The following is a 20,188-nucleotide window of genomic DNA, read 5'->3' as shown; positions in this document are numbered from 1 at the left end:
CTGCACATCTGGATTTGGTCAGTTTCTCCCATTTTTTCCTGGCAGTTCCTCTAAATCTCAATCAGATTGGATGGGGAGTGTCTGCAAACTGTCATCTTCAGGTCTCTCCACAAATGTTCTGTGGAGTTCAATCCTGGGCTTTGCCTCGGCCACTCAAAGACATTAAGAGACTTGTCCCCGTCATGCTGAAGGGTGAAACTTCATCCCAGTCTGATGTTGTGTGCACTCTGGAGCTGGACCTCACTGTATTTGGCTCAATTTATCCCTTCTTCTTTCTGACTATCCCTGCCACTGAGAAGCACTCCCAAAGCATGATGCTGCTACCACCATGCTTCACCACAGGGGATAATGATAATGATAATTTACTGGTCACATATACAGTAGAGCACAATGAATTTGTTTTCTTTGCATACCCCAGCCTGTCAGGAAGCTGGGGATACCAGTATTCAGTTGATGAATAGTATCTGGTTTGGCCTGACATAGCACTTGTAGCTCATCCCAAAAGTGTTACACTTTGTCCAATTAGACCAAAACATCTTTTTCCTCATGATCCTTCCCCCTACGCCTTCTACTCAGGAGTGGCAAGTAAACAACACTCTTGAGAGAGGACACGTAAAACAAAACAACATAGTGTTTAAACTTCAAGCAAAGAGTTTAAGCAAATGTGCAGTGGCATAAAAATGGTAGCTAGACTAGTTTATTATCTTTATGCAACTAAAAATAATGAAACAGATAGGTGGCTTGACTAGGGTTGCAAGGTTAATGTCACCGCACCCATCCAGTGAGTTTCCCTCACCAAATCCATTATCCTTTCATGTATTTATTTTCAGTAACCCTGATCGTGATGGATCCAGAGACATTGCTGGGAGCACTGGGGACGAGGGAGAAATTTAATATAAAATGAATTATAAATGGAATAAATAAATAATATCTTGACTCAGTTAGTGTTTATATCTATGAAGCCAGTCAATTTATTTACAGTGGTGGAAAGCACTTGAGTCATTATGTTATGCTTTTTCCCAGTGTAGTCACAACTATTCTCTAGCAAGCCTGTTACTTGTATGTATGGTATATTGACAAGTGCAGTCTCTAGAGTTTCTGATCATGAATAGTTTCGAGCATAGTTCAATTGTAAACATGAGTTAAGGGACTGAGGTTCAGTGTTAATCAGGGCATTTCCCAGGTGTAGCACCTAGCGGGGGATTGTGATCTGCAGGATATGTTTGCTGATAGAAACCTTTTGATCCTTCCACTTGACAAGAGAAAAAGCAACAAATAGAACCCCTCATCTTAAACCAGCAAGGAGCTTTGGAGTCAAAGTGGGATTTCAAAAACTAAACATGACACTACGCAATTTGTGTTGAGCCAGCTGGACAATATTGACTGTTCAAAAGACAAGTACTTGAGTAAGATACAAATACAGACAAGACCAAAGCTGAATTTCACATGTCCAGGCAAAGCAGTGTTAATTAGTTTAAACTGAACAATGTCAGGTTATACCAAACTGGTATGGTCTCACTGCATGCCTTATACTGAAATAAATAAATAAAATAAAATAAAATAAAAACACAAGCCATGACCATTGAGCAAGACCTTTTCTGGCTGCCAACCTGCCACTAAAGTCCAATTTCCTTTGTCTACAGAGAAATGTACGTGTCTCAAGTGTGTCTGTGTCAGCATGTAGGTTATATCTGACCTGTCCTCTATGCTGTCAGGTCAGAGAGGTCTGGTCTTACAGGACTCTGACAGCCTGAAGCAGCACCAAGTGCTCAACTCACAGATGGAGAGTCCTGATAGACTTCAACACCCCCTTTCCATTCTTCTTTTCCCTTTTCTTCACACAACAACACTTCTATCTGATTCTGTCTTGGTGACATGCAAAAAAAGGGCTGAAAACCTCTAAAGAAAGAACATTTGTTTCAGCCGCAGAAGAAAGCCTTCTGGTGTGCACAAGCAATGGAAGAAAGTGCAGGAAACGAGTGAATGCTCTGTCTGCACGTTGCAGACCATATCTCTGATCCCATATCCTTGTGTTTCACACTGTATAATCACTGCTGTTTTAAGTATGAGCTTCATTAAAGAAGATTCATTAGAATTCATACTGACAATTAACTGCTCCTCACTGACATGTCACTACATCATGTACATCTTCAACAAGCAGCAGTGCAGCAGCTCTTCATTGTCATGCTGCCTCATTGCTAATTAGCTAGCTTTGTTATGTTATGGTACAACTGGGATGTTTATCTCAGCAGCCAAGTATTGCTAGCAGACATGTTAGTTAGTCAATATTGATTTCTCTTCGTATAATGACAAACAAGGAACAGCTTGGGATCCTTTACTAGCTTTGAGGTGCTCTTAACTGCATTGCAGGCACTTTATAGTACAGTGACAGCGTTTGTGTATGCATCTGTATGGTGGTGTTGTGCAGCAAAGCCAGACATTTGCTCCCAAATATGGTAACCACAACACAACAATCACGTGAATGAAATGCTAGGATATGTTGGCTCAAAGAATTTTTCATATTTATGAAATATCATGGCGTGTAGTCATCTACTTAAAATGATTTAAAAATCTCAGATATCCTGTCAGATTAGCTCACGTTAGCTGAGGATTATTAACATACACACACACACATATATATATATTTATATATATATATATATATATATATATACATACATATATATATATATATATACACACATATACATATACATATATATATATATATATATATATATATATATATATATACACACACACACACACACACACACACACACACACACACACACATATATATATATATATATATATATATATATATATATATATATATATATATATATATATATATATATATATATAAATAAAACAATCTACAAATCTTCTCAGAAATCTTGTCAGGTTAACTCACATTATTAGAATCTGTGAGAATGATCTAAAATTCCTCTCAGAAACCAGGTTAAGGTAGTTTATGTTAGCTACACTGTTAGCCACAGATGTAATGATTATGAACTATTATAAATATGAGCTAAAATTATTCTCAGAAAACCTATCAATTTAGCTCATGTTAGCTAGCGTTAGCAGTAATGGTTGTAATCTTTCTAAATCTATGATTTAAAATGATGAGATATCCTGTCAGGGTTGCTCATGTTAGCCACATTGTTAGCAACGGCTGTATAGATTACAAACAGCCATGAATATGACTTGAAAGTCCCCTCAGAAATCCTGTCAGCTCATGTTGGGAACGTATCTATGTTCCCTGGGTGCTATTTATATGAGCTCCCCTGATTTATATGGCACATAATGAACACATGACAAAGGGTCCTATGATCCCCAGTTCCCAGGGTCCTATGTTCCTCAGCTCTACATAGCACATAATGATAACTGAAAACTGTATGTGCTTAATATAACATGGATTATTGTGGGAACTCCTCAAAGAGGTTTTCTGTTCCCCAGCACTGTCATATGACTCTCAATATAAGACTTGAGGGAACTAAACAAATGGCTGGAGTGATGGAATCACAAAAGCTAATAGCTTCCTTAGGTAAATACTAGCCTAGTATGTTTTTGAATCTAACACTCATGACATCATGAATAATGCATCTAATTTAATAAAGGTTGTTTTTGCCTCAAAATAGGCTAGTGCATTTTTTTTCTGCATTTATTTTAATTCTCACTGTTGAAACGTCCAAATTCCCATGCAGTGATATTGTTACATTATGTGCCATATAACGTCAGCTCATGTCAGCTAGCTAGCTCTCTGTGAAAATACATTGTATTTTGTGCATTGCGTTTTTTTCTTACTTGTTGACCCTCATGCCCATGCCTCAAAATGTTAAGTTGTGAAGTTGTTGAGATGTAAATTGTACACATCATACAGTATGCGTTCTATCTCTGTCCATGTTTGTCATTGTTATGTGCTTTATGTGTTAGTAAGAAGTTCTAACCCAGTGCCTCCAGTTCCTAGAGGGAAAGTCTAATGATTAACGCTTTACACTTGCATCATCATCATCACCCTTATATATTATGGTTCTGTCTTTACTTATGTTACACAACACAACTCTTACACAGTTGAAACTTTCAGCCCCCTCATGCTTGCTCGTTCTGCTTCTCGTCCTCCACTCTCTCCTCTTCACTTCTTTCTTTCTCTCTTCCTCCACCTCTCGTAGTGTGTTAGTGTGCCATACTGAAGTAACAGATGGGCAAAACGCTCGCTTTCACACAATCGTGGAATCACTTACACCATCCACTGCAGCAGATGCATAACAATAGCAAAGCACTACTGCTCACTAAATAGCCACCCTCAGGAGAAAGACATTGGCTTTGGAAGACCAAGTATGTTTTAATGTTATTACATTAGATACTCTGCTTTTTCCAGAATCAGATTTAAATCTGGAAGCCAGACAAGGGCAATTTCTAGAACTACTGTATAGGCATGCTTTCATGGTGTGTTATCTTTCCGAAGCTCACCACGACAAAAACGTATAAGCTCAATCTAGGCTGAATAACCCAGGGGACATAAATGAGGGAATGCAGCCCCACAGGTGCACTGCTCTCTGGCACCAAGCTCTCAAACGATGAAAGATAAAGAAATTACCAAGACGTGAAAATACCTGTAGGGATTTGCTTTGAGCAATGCTCACCACATGTTCACAAGGTTTTTTGCTTTTGTCCATTTACGGAACATTTGCTGTGGTTTCACAGAAGACACATTTGGCATGGATTCAGCCTGAAATGCCCCTTGTGGAATTGGAAGCTCATCTGAATTCAGCTGCCTGGTTCTGTTTTGAAGTTTGTAAGTAGGTTGCAAGGGAAACTAGGCCACTGGTACACCACCACTCTGGAGATGTTTTTCTGTCTCTTCCTTCAGTAGGCGATTGTCCTACTTCTCCAACACACTCATGTGGTTCCACACACACACACACACACACACACACTATAAGGCAGGTGACAAAGCATTTTGAGGCAAGTCATTGGAAGCATATGGAGCAGACTGTAATGTCTCAGTGACAACACACTGTCAGGATGTGAACTGTCTTAAAGCTTTGATCAGTCATTTTCATGAGAGTTAGCTGATGCTAACTTTGAACTTTAAAATTCAAATTACAGTGGTGCTTGAAAGTATTACATTTTTCTATATTTCCGCATAAATATGACCTAAACCATCATCAAATTTTCAGTCCTAAAGTCCTACAAGTAGATAAAGCGAACCAAATTAAATAAATGAGACAAAAATATTATACTTGGTAATTTCTTTATTGAGGAAAATGATCCAATATGACATATCTGTGAGTGGCAAAAGTTTGTAAACCTTTGCTTTCAGTATCTGGTGTGACCCCTTGTGCAGCAATAACTGCAACTAAACGTTTGCGGTAACTGTTGATCAGTTCTGCACATCGGCTTGGAGGAATTTTAGCCCATTCCTCAGTACAGAACAGCTTCAAGTCTGGGATGTTGGTGGGTTTCCTCACATGACCTTCAGGTCCTGCAGGACCTGTTTCAGGTCCTTCCACAACATTTCTATTGGATTAGAGGTCAGGTCAGGACTTTGACTTGGCCATTCCAAAACATTAACTTTTTTCCTCTTTAACCATTCTTTGGTAGAATAACTTGTGTGCGTAGGGTTGTTGTCTTGCTGCATGACCCACTTTCTCTTGAGATTCAGTTCATGGACAGATGTCCTGACATTTTCCTTTAGAATTCCCTGGTATCATTCAGAATTCATTGTTTCATCAATGATGGCAAGTCGTCCTGGCCCAGATGCAGCAAAACAGGCCTAAACCATGTTACTACCACCACCATGTTTCACAGATGGGATAAGATTCTTATGCTGGAATGCAGACATAACCCTTCTCAATTAAACCAAAAATTCAATTTTGATCTGATCTATCCACAAAACATTTTTCCAGAAGCCTTCTGGCTTGTCCACGTGATCTTTAGCAAACTGCAGAAGGGCAGCAATGTTCTTTTTGGAGAGCAGTGGCTTTCTCCTTGCAAACCTGCCATGCACACATGTACACTGCCATGCACACATTTCCATACACGTCTGTATATGATGGCCTAAACTAGAATGAGTTTTAAATTAAATATGAAGCCGACCACTGTGCTGCCAGAAACACTGAAAAACACTAGGGAAAATCCCAGAGGTAGAAATGCCAGTGCTGTCAGTGTGGTCTTTTAATTCCACCTCTGACAGTTCCTCAACCTCAGCTACAACCCACTTTCAGTTTTTTTTTTTTTTTGCCTGCCTGTGATGTATTCTAATAAACTAGTGGCCTAATCCACCATGATCCAGACCAGGACGTTACTAAGGATGAATGAATGAACACTGTAAATAAACTTGGTGTTTGTCCTGAGCTTACCTCACTTCTACTCTCAACCAGATACCCTGTGAACTCTTCTGGTAAGCTTTCTAAAAAAAAAAAAAAAAAAAAACCCAAAAACCTAAAAGTATGCGTCCAATCCATATGTGTATTTGGTTACATGCATAACTGGTTGAAAAATGGTCAGATTCAAGGGACATCGGGTGAGTGCTCAAGATGGTAGCATGCTAACCTTATTAAGACTTCCATAAAACAAAAACTATCTGTCAAATGCAAGATGGATATGTTCTGCAATCGGTAAACTACAGCCACATTCTTTCACATCCTTTGTAATCAAATTCTGTTGATTGATAGACTTGATCTCCAGTCCAAAAAACTAATTCAGACCAATTCATAACTTATTCATCAGATTCCTATCGCTTATGTTTAGAACTCGCATTGTTCCTCTTTAAAAGTGAGCTCGGTTTCGTCTCTGCTAGCTGTCTGGCTAAGAGTAAGGTAATACCCTCTGATAAGGATCACCAGTCTAATCTGAATGGAAATGTGGGTTAATGGTGAAATCATCTGACTGGTGTACAACGTTAAACAGCTTGACCAATCACACAAGAGTTTGCGTTCCCTAATTGGCTATTAATGGTCAATGATCCTGATCGAATCAGTTAAATATACCCAAAGAAGTCTCATTTAAACTTAGCAGGACGGAAAGTGAAACTTAGTGGTCCACTACTTTCCCTTTGTGCTTTTCATTCGTCTTAACTTTTGAGCATATGGGGATGACAAACACCTGCCAAATGAATCATTGGCCAAGCAAATCCCATTCCCTCATAGTAGGGGGCCTATTAAAACGCTGTGAAGTATCATGCTTGTTTTAAACACCGTATGGTGCAAAAAATATCCATTCAGTGAACAGTTTTGACCCATTATATTCAACTAAAAATAAAAATGGTTTAAAAAGACAGCAATGGCACCTCATTTTGTTGCCAGCTGGGCTGTTTATCTGCCCTCAGCCCCTAGGAATCATGTAGCAGGACCATACTAATGCACCCTAGACCAGCCTAAACAGATCTAACCCACTCCCACAGAATCCAAATCAAACTCCAGATATCTAGGATAAATACAGGGGTATATGGAGAATTCCCTGAGCCACCAGCATGTCATTTAGGACCCCTAAATGTTCAGAAACAGCTCTGGATAAGAATATTACTATCTACATTTTATCCCCTATAATTTAAGTCATGAATAAATTGAAAGAAAAATCGGGCCTTTTCATTTAACATGAGTAGATTAGTTGCTATGGTAGCAAATTCAGTAAGTAATAGAAGCAAGGGTGTATTAGCAGGAATTTCTCCCTTCCCTTTTACAGTGTCATGGATAGAGACAAAAACTCGGCTTGTACAGTTTCCAAAGGATCCAAATGCACTTTAAAACGAAAGCATGAAAGAGCATTATACTGTATTGCGAGAGACATTTATTTTACCATTAGTTAGAAAAGGGGCATTAAAAAAGCAAATCATGATACATGATGTCCATCAGTTGCATAAAAGATACTCACTTCTTACACAGGAATCAAGACAGATTCGTACAAGAGTGTGAGAGAAGGTGAAAAAGACAGAAAGAAAGAAAGAAAACTTTTTTGGGTGACAAAGTTACACCCAAATATTAATCAGTCAATTTAAAATACCTTTCAGTGTGGGCTTTTTTCCTTTTCCACACATATGGCATAATAACCATGACAAGGCTCCAAGAAAACAAATCGATAATCACCTTTACCTTTGGTATAGTTGAACTAATTGCCTCAAAATTCGCAGGCCTCTACATATATGAAAAGTAGCGATGGAGGTTGAGCTCTCCTGGTCATTAATCAGCATGACAATTATGCCACATATGACATCTAAAATGACTGAATTCTGTCAAGTTCTTTCTGATAGGCTATTTACGAGCCACAAAAGAGAAGCTTCAGGCCAACACCAGACTCATAACAAGCTCTTTGGCAGGAAGGAAGCGGATAAAATAGAGTAAATCAAAAGCCTGTGTGTGTGTGTGCCTCTTTTTCTGGCTCCAAGCCTGCTTTGCCCAGGGCCTGGAGATCTCACAGATGGACATTAATAGTTTCATGTTGGAAAGCTTCATCAAGCCCAGACGTCCGTACTCTAATCCCAACGCACGCTGCAAACTAAGAATGCTTCTCTCTCTCTCTCTCTTATTTCTGTGGCTCATGTCAATCTCTTCTTTTTCTTTCACTGTCATAGTTCTCCCATAGGTTTCTGTCTAGTGGTTTCAGTCGTCCGTGTAATCCTCTTTCCTCCATTCTCTCCCTCCCTCCCTTTTTTTTTTTAACCATGAACAAAAGGCTGAATGATTACTGGATGAATGTGGAGCCAATAAATAAATAAATAAATAGCGCAAATGAAGATTTAGTATCAGGCTAAACTTTCCACTGACGCCATCCAGTCAGCAGGTAGGAAACTTCATTAGCTGTTGATATATTTTCAGCATCTTTAGTAGGGTCAGTTGTAACATTTATCACATTTCTTTCTTTTTTTAAACGACATTTTAGGAGTAAAACTTCTTGGATACACGAGTACATTTGTCTGTTAAATATTAATAATAAACATTTGCCATTTTCATGTTAATACCAGAGCACATGAAAAAATGTATCCCCAGTGGTGGTGTCACAAATTACAGGTAGATAGATGTATGCCTGAGCTTAATCTTTATTAAAAATCCAAATAGACATGCAGTATTATGGTCAAAAACAGAACAATAAAAAAAAAAATCACTAAATTAAAAATATGGAAGACGAAAATGATAGCAACCAGGAAAATCTGAAACTAATGCTTAGAGTTACAGACAGAAAAGATGGCAAACCTCACGCATGTGCATGAACAGTTTAAATAGCCAGAGTAATTGAGAGAAAACAGGAAGCAGGTATGCTAGGAGTCAAATGAGTGTGTGTGTTGTAATGTCTGGGCTGGATTTGGATCAGGATGAGCAGCCGTGGCTCTGGATGTGACAGTTGCAATGTCTCATTAAAAAAAAAATGTCTGTGAGAGATATAAGTATACAATGGATATAAAAAGTTTACACACCCCAGTTAAAATGGCAGGTTTTTGTGATAAAATCATGGCAAAACTTTTTCCATCCTCACTGTGAAATTACAACATAAAAATGAGGTGAAATACAATACGAAACATTTTAGGGGAAATAGGAAAAATAATAAAAAATGACAATACCTTGGTTGCATCAGTGCGCACACTTTTATAATCGGGGATGTTGCTGTGTTCAGAATGAACCAATCAAGCACGACAATGACCCAAAACATCCAAATCAACAAAGGAATGGCTTAACCAAAACATCATCAATGTTTTTGAGTGGCCTAGCCAGAAGCCGGACCTGAATCCAACCAGAAATCTTTGGCGTGACCTGAAGAGGCCTGTGCACAGGAGATGCCCTCACAATTTGACGGATCTAAAATGTTTTTGGAAGAAAGAGTGGGGAAATATTGACAAGTCAAGATGTGCCACGCTGACGATGACTCTTACCTACTGTAAAAAGACTGAGTGGTATAATAAAATCAAAAGGTGCATCAACAAAGTATTAGTTTAGGGGTATGCACACTTATGCAACTAGGTTATTGTAACTTTAAAAAAAATAAAGTTTCTGATTGTTTTTCACTTGATTTGTATATTTTGCAATTTCAAATTAAAGTTGAGAAATGATCGGACAAGATTTACCTTAGTTTCAGTCTTTTACTTCACAAAAACCTGCCATTTTAACAGGGGTGTGTAGACTTTTATATCCACTGTGTAACTACTCATGTACTTGTTGAATGTTTGCACTAGATGAAGCACTTTCTTTGCTAAAACATATTCTTAAATGGGTGCATAAATGTTGCACTGCAAGACACACAAATACAGCTGATATTCTCGGGTCTTTGAACTTTATCCTTACGCAATGAAGTCTTCCATAAAGGGTTAGGGTTAGGGGTTAGGGTTAGGGGGTTAGGATAATAAATAGTATCTCTTTAGTGTTTTCAAAAATATCTTACATTCCTGTACTGGTAACACTGTTACAACTGACCCCAAGCTGTCAACCAATGTATCCCCTGGGATACACTGATAATTGATAATTAGGAAATAGTGCACTCTCTCCTAATTATCAAGGTAAGGCAGAGGGAATTGTCGCTTTCAAGTTTTTACCAGCTTCCCTGCTTTATAGTCACTATTGTGACTCCTATATTATCACTGTATTGCTGTATTCTCAAATCCAGAATCTCACCCAAGTCACTGAATCAGGGAATAAATGTGTTCTTGGCTCTTGATGATGTGTCTCCAGTGTGCTGGATTTGCATAGGATCAGCTCTTTCTTACAGCTTCCTCGGTTCCTCAGCATGTTAAGGCTGTAACACAGCAATTCTGACTGATTACATCACCTCACATTTTCTGTGAAAAGCTGCACTCAAACACACCGCAACGATGAAAGCTAACATGCATAAGATCGGTGACTGTGTGAAAGAAAATATCTCACCAGGAGGTGGCAGTAATCTGTATTTGTTTTCCAAATCATATACTACTTTACTGTTGTACATACTGTAATAGAAGTTTGTCAAAATAGCATGCCACCATGTATCAGTACCAGTGATTACAGTGACACCTGTTTTTTGTGGTAGTATGCATTTTGTGATGTACTAGCCTTAAAAACCCCCAACAGCCCTAAAACCCCCATTGTCGTGCCACTTTGAATCTGTTTAAATAGTTAGATTGTAGTGTACACACTCTGCTTTGACATCTGGGAGCATCTTTGGAGCAAATATAGACAAATAATGGGCCAGAGGTTGAAAAATGAGCTTTCCTCTTGACGGTGTCATTTGCTTGCTTCGATCTCTTCTGGTTTGCTTCTCCAACATTGGTTAACTAGGCTGGACATCCAATCAGTGAACTGCTGACGTCTGATGCCAGTTCAACTGGAGCTGACGGAAACCAGCAACACCTGACTAGTCAAAAATGGTACGGGAGACCAAGAACAACAGCGTCCAATAGACGGCAGTCAAGTTGGTGTGTCAGGGTCCTTATACGGCAGCTATTCAAAGCAGGTCCCTGCAGATATCTGTGTCTCTGAGCATCATGTTGAAATGCCCCCTGAGTTACACAGCCTGGGATAGGTGACTGACATTTCAGATTCGATTAGCAGAATGCCTATGTGTGTGGTGGCTTGGGAAAACCCACTGGATGCTGCTGTTGCTGAATTCAGACAAACAATGAAAAAATGAAGGAAAATATTTTTGGCTTGTGACACAGTTTTGTATCCCTACTTTAATAAACTCTGAATATATTTCACCAAAACAGTGTGCCAATGTTTTTATTTACTTTCTAATCTTGCCTTGATCAAATGAGCTAATGAGCCAGTTTAATGAACACCGCAGTAAATACAGTCTGTATCCCTAAAATGTGTCAACCTTTCTAGCTATGTGTGCTTTTCTCACGATTTCTGCAATTTGTTGGATAGTTATGTGCTAATTCAATTAATAAAAAAAAAAACAACCTCAGATACCAGCTTTCAAAATGTCTGCGATGCTCCTGCGCCAGCAGCAAAGAGCTTTTCTTAAATCTACAATCAAAACTTGTCTGAAAATCGTTGTTTTTTTGAGAAATAAATGTATACATGGTCATAAACTTCGCTATTTACATTTGTCTTCGAAGCTAATTTCAACTTTAAACTTTTCTCAAAATGTCTAATACACTGAAAAATATGTATTCAATCTCTTCTGCCCAGACTTTTGATTGGATAAATACTGCTCTGTATGTTTTCCTTCACTGCAATAACTATGGACAAAAGCTGATGGCTGACAGTCGACTTGATGCGTCAGGGTCTTAGTCCTTATTGTGCTTTCATTGTCAGTTGTTAGAGCGCACGCACACACACACACACACACACACACACACCCCCCAACCATCTCTGTGATGGTGAAATGTTTTGACAGGCCACTGAAGATGAGCATACACAGTGGAAAGAATGCCAGAAGACCGACACCTTAATTACTAGCCTTTCCCTGAGCTTCAGCCAGGGCGTGTGTGTGTGTGTGTGTTCAAGTGTGTGCGTAGGTGTGTGTTCGGTTGTGTGAGAGTGTGTGTGTGTGTGTGTTTGAGTGTGTTTGGGTGTGTTCGGGTGTGTTCGAGTGTGTGTGTGTGTGTGTTTGTGAGTGTGTGTTTGAGTGTGTGCGTGTGTTTGGGTGTGTGTGTGTGTGTGTGTGTGTGTCTTCCAGTGTGTGCCTGGGTGTGTGTGTGTGTTTAAAAACAGCAAACTCCCTCAAGTACCAACATCCACTTCATGTTGTATTCTATTGTTGCTTTCAGTCCTCTGTGTATTCAGATAGGTGGATTCAATCAAGCAGCGCTTCCTTTACCCCGGAAAAGCCGGAGAATTTCTGTTCATCTGTGCACGGACATGCTTATAAAGATATTGCAGGGAAACAGAAATAAAGTGCATAAAAGCACTGCCGATGCCCCGAGGGCGCATCCTGCATCCAGCTCAAAGGCCCAAACCGGAGCTCCATAAAGACTGACACACTGTCTCTAGGAATCAGTACACAGTTAGTGATGAAAGTAAAGTGGTGTGTAGAACCGTTCTGAACACTAGGGGTGCTGCGATAATTCCTAATATGACAATATAGTCTAAAAATATCACCGTTTCACAGTGTCACAGTATTCCAATTAATTGACAATTTAATATCACATTAAATACTATCTTTGCATATCCTTGAATACTGTATATGACACAAAACAAACAGATCAAATCCATCCATCTTCCATACCGCTTATCCTACACAGGGCCGCCAGGGAACCTGGAGCCTATCGCAGGGAATTCAGGCCTCAAGGTGCACAAAACAACCTGGACAGGGTGCCAACTCATCACACACACACACACACACACACATTCACACACTACAGACAATGTGGAAATGCCAATCAGCCTACAGCACATGTCTTTGGACTAGGGGAGGAAACCAGAGTACCTGTAGGAAACTCCCAAAGCATGGGGAGAACATGCAAACTCCACGCACACAAGGCAGAGGCAGGATTTGAACCCTAACCCCCAATTTCTTCTTACTCTGTCAGTATTTATCATGTTGTCATTATTAACTGTAAAAGAGAGCAGCTATAAAGAAAGGTGGTACACTGAGCCTGACGAAAATTCATTCTAACGTGCATGACAGTGTGCAGTGCTGCTTAGCCAAAAATAGAAGGTCCTTTAGTTTAGTTTTGGTTAGCATCGCCATGTTCTTCTGTTTGTTTGATGCTGTCATGTACAGTATGATGAAGTTATGAAAGTGCTGCAGTGGTAGCAATGCAATGTGCGTGTAACATTTCTGTGTCCCCCACATAGAAAAAGGAGTTTGCTATAGTAGGATTGAGTCCAGAGTGAGAAGGTTGTGAAATTTCTGGGGAAGTAGACTGCTGCTTATCCTACACAGGGTCTCGGGGAGCCTGAACCCTATCGCAGGGCACAGGGCACCCTGGGCGTGGTGCCAACCCATCGCAGGGCACAATCACACACATACTACAGGCAACTTGGGAATGCAAATCAGCCTATAGTGCATGTCTTTGGACTGTGGGAGGAAACTGGAGGAAACCCCTGAAGCAGGGGGAGAGCATGCAAACTCCACATGCACAGGGCGAGGGGGGAATCGAACCCCTGACCTTGGAGATGCGAGGCAAACATGCCACCGTGCTCCCATGTTGTGATTTAAATAGACATAAATGCATTTTAATTGGAATTTTGAAAAAAGTCAACCACCTGATCATACACCATGACTAACTGTTAAACTGTGACACTGTAACAACCCTTCAAACCCACGGGGAAGCCAAAAAGAGCATCCAAAAACCTACAGCGTAAGAAAAAAACCCGCCTGAATAACAGTGCTGTTGTGTTTAGGATTTTCTAAAGAAATATGAATGACCTTGCCACAAACAGCCTGCCCGACCATCTGCAGAAATAAAGAGACGTAAAGACAGAAATTTGACAAGAAATGACTTCAAAACCTTTTAAGCCATATTGTCAGGTAGTGCTAATAAGCAATTAAAAAAACAACAACAACTTTATTGATATACCTTGCATGTGCACTAGAGTTATTTTTAGAGGATGAATGATACTTTCACTCTGAAACTTCACCACATGAGAAGCACATAAGAATGATAAATAAGGAAAAGACTCTATAAAGGACATGATCTCAATTGCACGGCAAGAAAAATGGGATAATAAGCAACAATGGATTTATTTAGCAATGGGTGACAGACATTTGGGACAGACTGTACCCAAAGAGTACATTTTGTTAGGTCAGGACACTTTATTATAGATGCTAGGATCGACTGCAGATTTAATATTTTATATTTAATATAAAATATATCAAGACAATAGACAATTTCAGCAAGTTTTTTTTTAATGATTTACTCAAGGACATATGATATAATTATATTTGTAACGTCAGGTCTTAGGTCTTCATTGCAGCCTTTGGATGAATTCAATGGATGAATAGTTGCCTTGTACTTGTAGCTCTCCTTTAATAATGATAATAACAACAGATAATTATTTAGATTTATATAGCACATTCTTACATTGTAATTGTATGGAGGGAAATTTCCTCAGCCACCATACTAGTGAGTAGCATCCACAGTGCGCCAGAACATCCACCAGCTATTGGTGGCAGGGAGAGTGATGTAGCCAATTGAGGGAGGGAGATTATTAGGTGGTCATGCAAGAGAAGGGCCAATGGGGGAATTTTCACAGGGCGCCTATACCCCTACTCTTTATGAGAAGTGTTACAGGATTTTTAACCCCCCCCAAAAGTCTGGACCTCACTTTAAATGGTGTAGGACCCACACAGTGAGCACCCCCTGCTGGCCTCCCTAACAGCACTTCTAGCTGCAACCTTAGCTTTCCCCAGGAAGTCTCCCATCCAAGTACTGGCCAAGCTCAACTCTGCTTAGCTTTAGTGTGACCCAACACATGAGCTACAGGGTGATATGAGCTGGCATGAGCAATATAAAGCTGTGTTGAGGCAGAAGGGTGAGAGAGAGAAATTCTACACACAGCTTTCACACCTAGGGGAAATTTAGAGCTGCCAATCCACCTGCATGCTTTTGGGAAATGAACGGAAACCCACATGGATGCAAGAAAAACTCCACACAAGATAGCAACCGGAGCTCAGGATTGGACCTCAGATCCTGAAGCTTTAAGACACCAACACTACCTGCTGTGCCACCACTACCTGCTGTGCTGTGCTACCTGCTGTGCCACCAAAGATAGCCTAAAACTATCTTTTTATTTTTTTTTATTGAATAACACTAAAAGGTGGTGTGTTAGCAGTTTCAACAGTTCCTGTTTCCCGTCTTGAAATGGTTCATCGTTGTAGATTTGATTTCCTTGCATGATAATCAGATCTCCACACATTTGATTTCCTTATGCAATAATCCAGTCCACACACATGTGATTTCCTTATTCAATTCCTCGTACTTGATTAGTGTATAAGGAAATCAAATCAATATGTCAGATTCACATACAACATGCAGAGCAAAACAACACCAAAACAGTTGTTATTAACTGAGCGTTCATTCAATCATTCTTCAGTAATCGTGTTACGCTGAGCAGGTTTGTGGGAGCGTATTCCGGAAACACTGGGCGTGATGCGAGCATACACCCTGGATGGGACGCCAGTCCACTGTAGCACACACAAGCACAAAACTTATTCACAGCAAAAAATGACATCTTAGCCAGCGGAAATACCTTGAATATAGTCAAACTGCTCTACTATTTCCTATTATAAGATTACAATAAAACAAATATAAGATTATGAAACCTGTTTCAAGCCAGTTGTATCGGCGAATACTTTTGCTCATTTTAAGCACATATTTCTAGAAAGAAGCTAAATTATCTACCAATAGAATAAGAAAACGACAACCTTGAAATGAGAAATAATGTTTGATTTATTGTAAATACTAAATAAATTTCACTATATTCAAGATATTTTCACTTGCTAAGATGATTTTGCAGTGTCCATATTTAGGGGGGGAATTAGAGTAGCCAATTCACCTACTGTCATGTTTTTGGGATGTAGAGGGAAGCTGGAGAACCTGAAGGAAATCCATGGGTGGAGAACATACGGTACTCAGTAAGACAGAATCTCCCCTCAAAAAAAACCCCCAAACAAACTGTTGGGCTGTGAGGAAGCAATGAAATGTTCTGTCTCTGGAAATGTGTTATCATGACCAGTGCTTTCCCATAACAGACGTTTTTTCACGACCTGAGGTATGATTATTATTTAATTTTTTTTGCATAGTGAATGATCAGTAATCTCTACAAGCCCATAAAAGAACTTCCTTGAAATGGCTATTTAAAGAATGATGTACAGTCAGGATCATCTCTGTGGCAATTTTAGCTACAAAACTCCAGCAGACACCCTGAAGCATGATGAAGGAACAGTGAGGGAGAGCATTACTGCGAATATGTGGGACTCCCTGCCTTTCCCTGATTTGTCAGCTGGTAGAGTGTGTAGTTGCCAGTGAGTGCAGATCTGCCAGGATCATGCTCATGTACAGTGGGAAGCCTGCTGCCTCCGGAGAGGCCCGTATGCCTTCCCCCAGGAACGTCAAACTACTTTATGAGATTTAAAGCCCTTACAGAACATGCGCGCTCTGCCAGCAACCTCTGGGGTCTGCATTTCTTACAGAAGCTCATGGGGCTTGGTCATTGTGGAGCGGGATCGCTTATTCCCTGCTCAGTGATGGAGGTGTAGAGAGAAAGCAGAGCTCTCGTATTAGATCAGTGCTACATTATTTGAAGTTATTTCACGAGTGCAGGCCTGGCTGTGGGATGCCAGGAGTGAAAAACAACAGACATGTGGGACAGACTGCACCAAAATAGTACATTTGATTTAGACAGGACAGTTTATTATAGATGCTGGATAACTGTGGAGGAAGTGGTGGAACAGAAAACAAAGTTCAGCTTAGAGAAATTAGTACAACATGAAAGACATCAGAATTTGGTAATAGTGTTAACATACATTCAACGGATAAAGAAAGACCCAGAATCAACTCCAATCCGATTTTTGTATGAGATCATGTATCCACCTCAGTGAACTCACTAAAGAAGAAAGACGTGTTGCACAACATAAACATCCTCGCATGGAGTTGCATAGTGGATGAATATGTATGTCTGAGCTTTGGGTACCTCCTCTTTATTTGCATATGTGGTGCTGTGGCTTAGTTGGTTAAAGCGCCTGTCTCGTAAACAGGAGATCCTGGGTTCGAGTCCCAGCAGTGCCTAACATGAGATTTAAGAGCTGTAGTTACTCAATGGTTAAACCTTAGTGGGTGAGAAATACCCAGGTGGTGTTCTTCTTCCTGTGAAATTTTGCAGTATGCAACCGATGGACACTACGTCAATGGAGTCAAAAATCCCATGATGCAACGGGATTGGTGCGGATGAGTTCAGAAAAGAAATAAAAAATGCGGACGACAATACGTCTGCTCTTGTTAAGTATTAAACCTTGGTTAAACAGGACTTGTTTAATAATACCTGAATAAATTGTTTACTTGTTGAAGGTTTAAACAAGAAAACAGTTGTCACAGTGTTTGAAACCTTTTTGTGATCTCCATCATGCCTTAGCCGGCCAAGCTAATGGTAACGAATTTATCTCAGCCTGTTAACCCCGCCCACATTACATTGCTAATTCAATTAACTTTCCTGATGTGCATTTTGACGTTTGTGCCGTCAAATCTGGTGGTCCCTTTAAGATTTTTGTGTTTATGATGACATTGATGACATTGCATGACATTGTCACATGACAATGCCAACATGGCAGATGTAGTACATCCAGGATTGTATTCATACTACACACGCATACTGATTAGTATGTACTGGTTCAACAGTTGTGCAGTCACAGTACGCGATTTCGGACGCAGCCTTAGTCATGGCCCCCCAGGGGTAGTTCCATTCCAGACCACTAGAGGTCCCCATGTAGAACTTCTTCTTCTGTTGTCTCCCTCCTTTCCTGTGTAACCAACCCATGTGTTTGCTACTTTCCCTGCTTGATTAGTGCTTTATTTAAGTTCCCTGGTTCTTCTCTTTAGTTGCTGGAGCATTGCAACAAGTCTGGTTATGTTTGTGGTTCTGAGTTTCTTACATTCGTTATTGTTTGATTTATGCACCATTTGTTTATATTTAGTATATTCTAGGTTTTTTTTTCTAGTGTTCTGAATTTCTGGTTGTCCTGGTTCCCTAGTGTTTTCTATTCCTTGAGTCTGTTTCCCTGTGTTTTGTCTTTAACAAAGAATTTCTGCATACGCAGCCGTCTCCCTCATGACATAGTGAGACTGATTCAATACAAAAAAATATGCAGGAATAAAGACATGTTTGCTGTACAGCTATAGCTTTTGCACATGTAAGTCACTAAGAAAAGATTGAGATGCAGTGTACATAGAAGAAACATAATGGAGCATGTGGTGTTGGTGATTAAAGAAGATAATGTGTCCAGGTTATCATAAGACAAGGGCAGGAGAAAAGCAGATGAGAAATACCACTTAAGCAGACTATGCCATAGCTCAGGGCTTCCCAAAGATTTTTTTTCTTTTCAAATTGTGAGTTCTCATGTAAAAACATTTTATTTTATGTCTCATTTATAATACTCTGATCATAACATTTAAAACCACCTACTTAATATTGTGTAGGTCCCACTTGTGCCTCCAAAACATCTCTGGCCTGTCGAAGCATGGACACAAGACCTCTGAAGTTGTGCTGTGGTATATGGCACCAGGATGTTAGCAGCAGATCATTCAAGTCCTGCAAGTTGTGAGGTGGGTCCTCCATGGGTTGGATTTGTTTGTCCAGCACATCTCACAGATGCTCAATTGGATTGAGATCTTGGGAATTTGGCGGCCAAGTCAACATTTTGAACTCTGTCATGTTCCTCAAACCGTTCCTGAACAGTTTTTGCAGTGTGGTAGTGCACATTACCCTGCTGAACGGTAGGTGGTACATGTCAAAGTAACATTCACAGGACCAACGGTTTCCCAGCAGATCATTGCACAGAACATCATACTCTTCCCCACGTAAGTGATGCACGCACAAGGCCATCCACATAATGTAAAAGAAAACATGATTCATCAGATCAGGCCACTTTCTTCCATTACTGCATGGTCCAGCTCTGATGCTCACGTGCTCATTGTAGATGCTTTCAGTGGTGGACAGGGGTCAGGATGAGCACCCTGGCTGGTCTGTGGCTACACAAGCTGCAATGCACTGTGTTCTGACACCTTTCTGTCATAGCAAGCAAGACCTTTTAGCAATTTGTGCTACAGTAGCTCTTCTGTGGGATCGGACCAGATGGGCTAGCTTTCGCTCTCCTCGTGCATAAATGAGTCTTGGACGCCCATGACCCTGTTGCCGGTTCACTGGTTGTCCTTCCATTTTGGAGATGCTCTGACCCAGTTGTCTAGCCATCATAATTTGGCGCTTGACAAAGTTACCCGGATCCTTGCGCTTGCCCATTATTTCTGCTTCCAACACATCAACTTTGAGAACTGACTGTTCACTTGCTGGATAATATATATTCTACCCTTGATAGCTGCCACTGTAATGAGATAATCAATGATGTTCACTTTATGTCAGTGGCTTTAATGTTATGGCATACACATACAGTGTATCTCATTTATCAGTCTCATTGTAAAGTCGTGTATAAGTGATTTCCTTGGCCAAACTTTCATAACCAAATGAAAATAAGACCACTTTTTATTGAACTTAAATATATATATATATATATATATATATATATATATATATATATATATATATATATAAATCTCAGT

General features: G+C 39.9%; 1 protein-coding gene and 1 non-coding gene across 3 annotated transcripts in view; one reads left to right on the top strand and one right to left on the bottom strand.

The window, feature by feature from the left end:
- kcnd3 (potassium voltage-gated channel, Shal-related subfamily, member 3) overlaps positions 1–20,188 on the bottom strand; it is a 166,882-nt gene that overhangs the window by 47,165 nt on the left and 99,529 nt on the right. The gene's annotated exons all lie outside the window — the stretch shown is intronic.
- Positions 17,574–17,647, top strand: trnat-cgu (transfer RNA threonine (anticodon CGU)). The gene has a single exon. It is a non-coding gene; the product is annotated as a tRNA-Thr (tRNA).

Source organism: Ictalurus punctatus, chromosome 5, assembly GCF_001660625.3.
Source record: "Ictalurus punctatus breed USDA103 chromosome 5, Coco_2.0, whole genome shotgun sequence".
In the NCBI taxonomy this organism is placed as follows: Eukaryota; Metazoa; Chordata; class Actinopteri; order Siluriformes; family Ictaluridae; genus Ictalurus; species Ictalurus punctatus.
The sequence above is the reverse complement of the archived record's forward strand: the minus strand, read 5'-3'. Positions and strand labels throughout refer to the sequence as shown.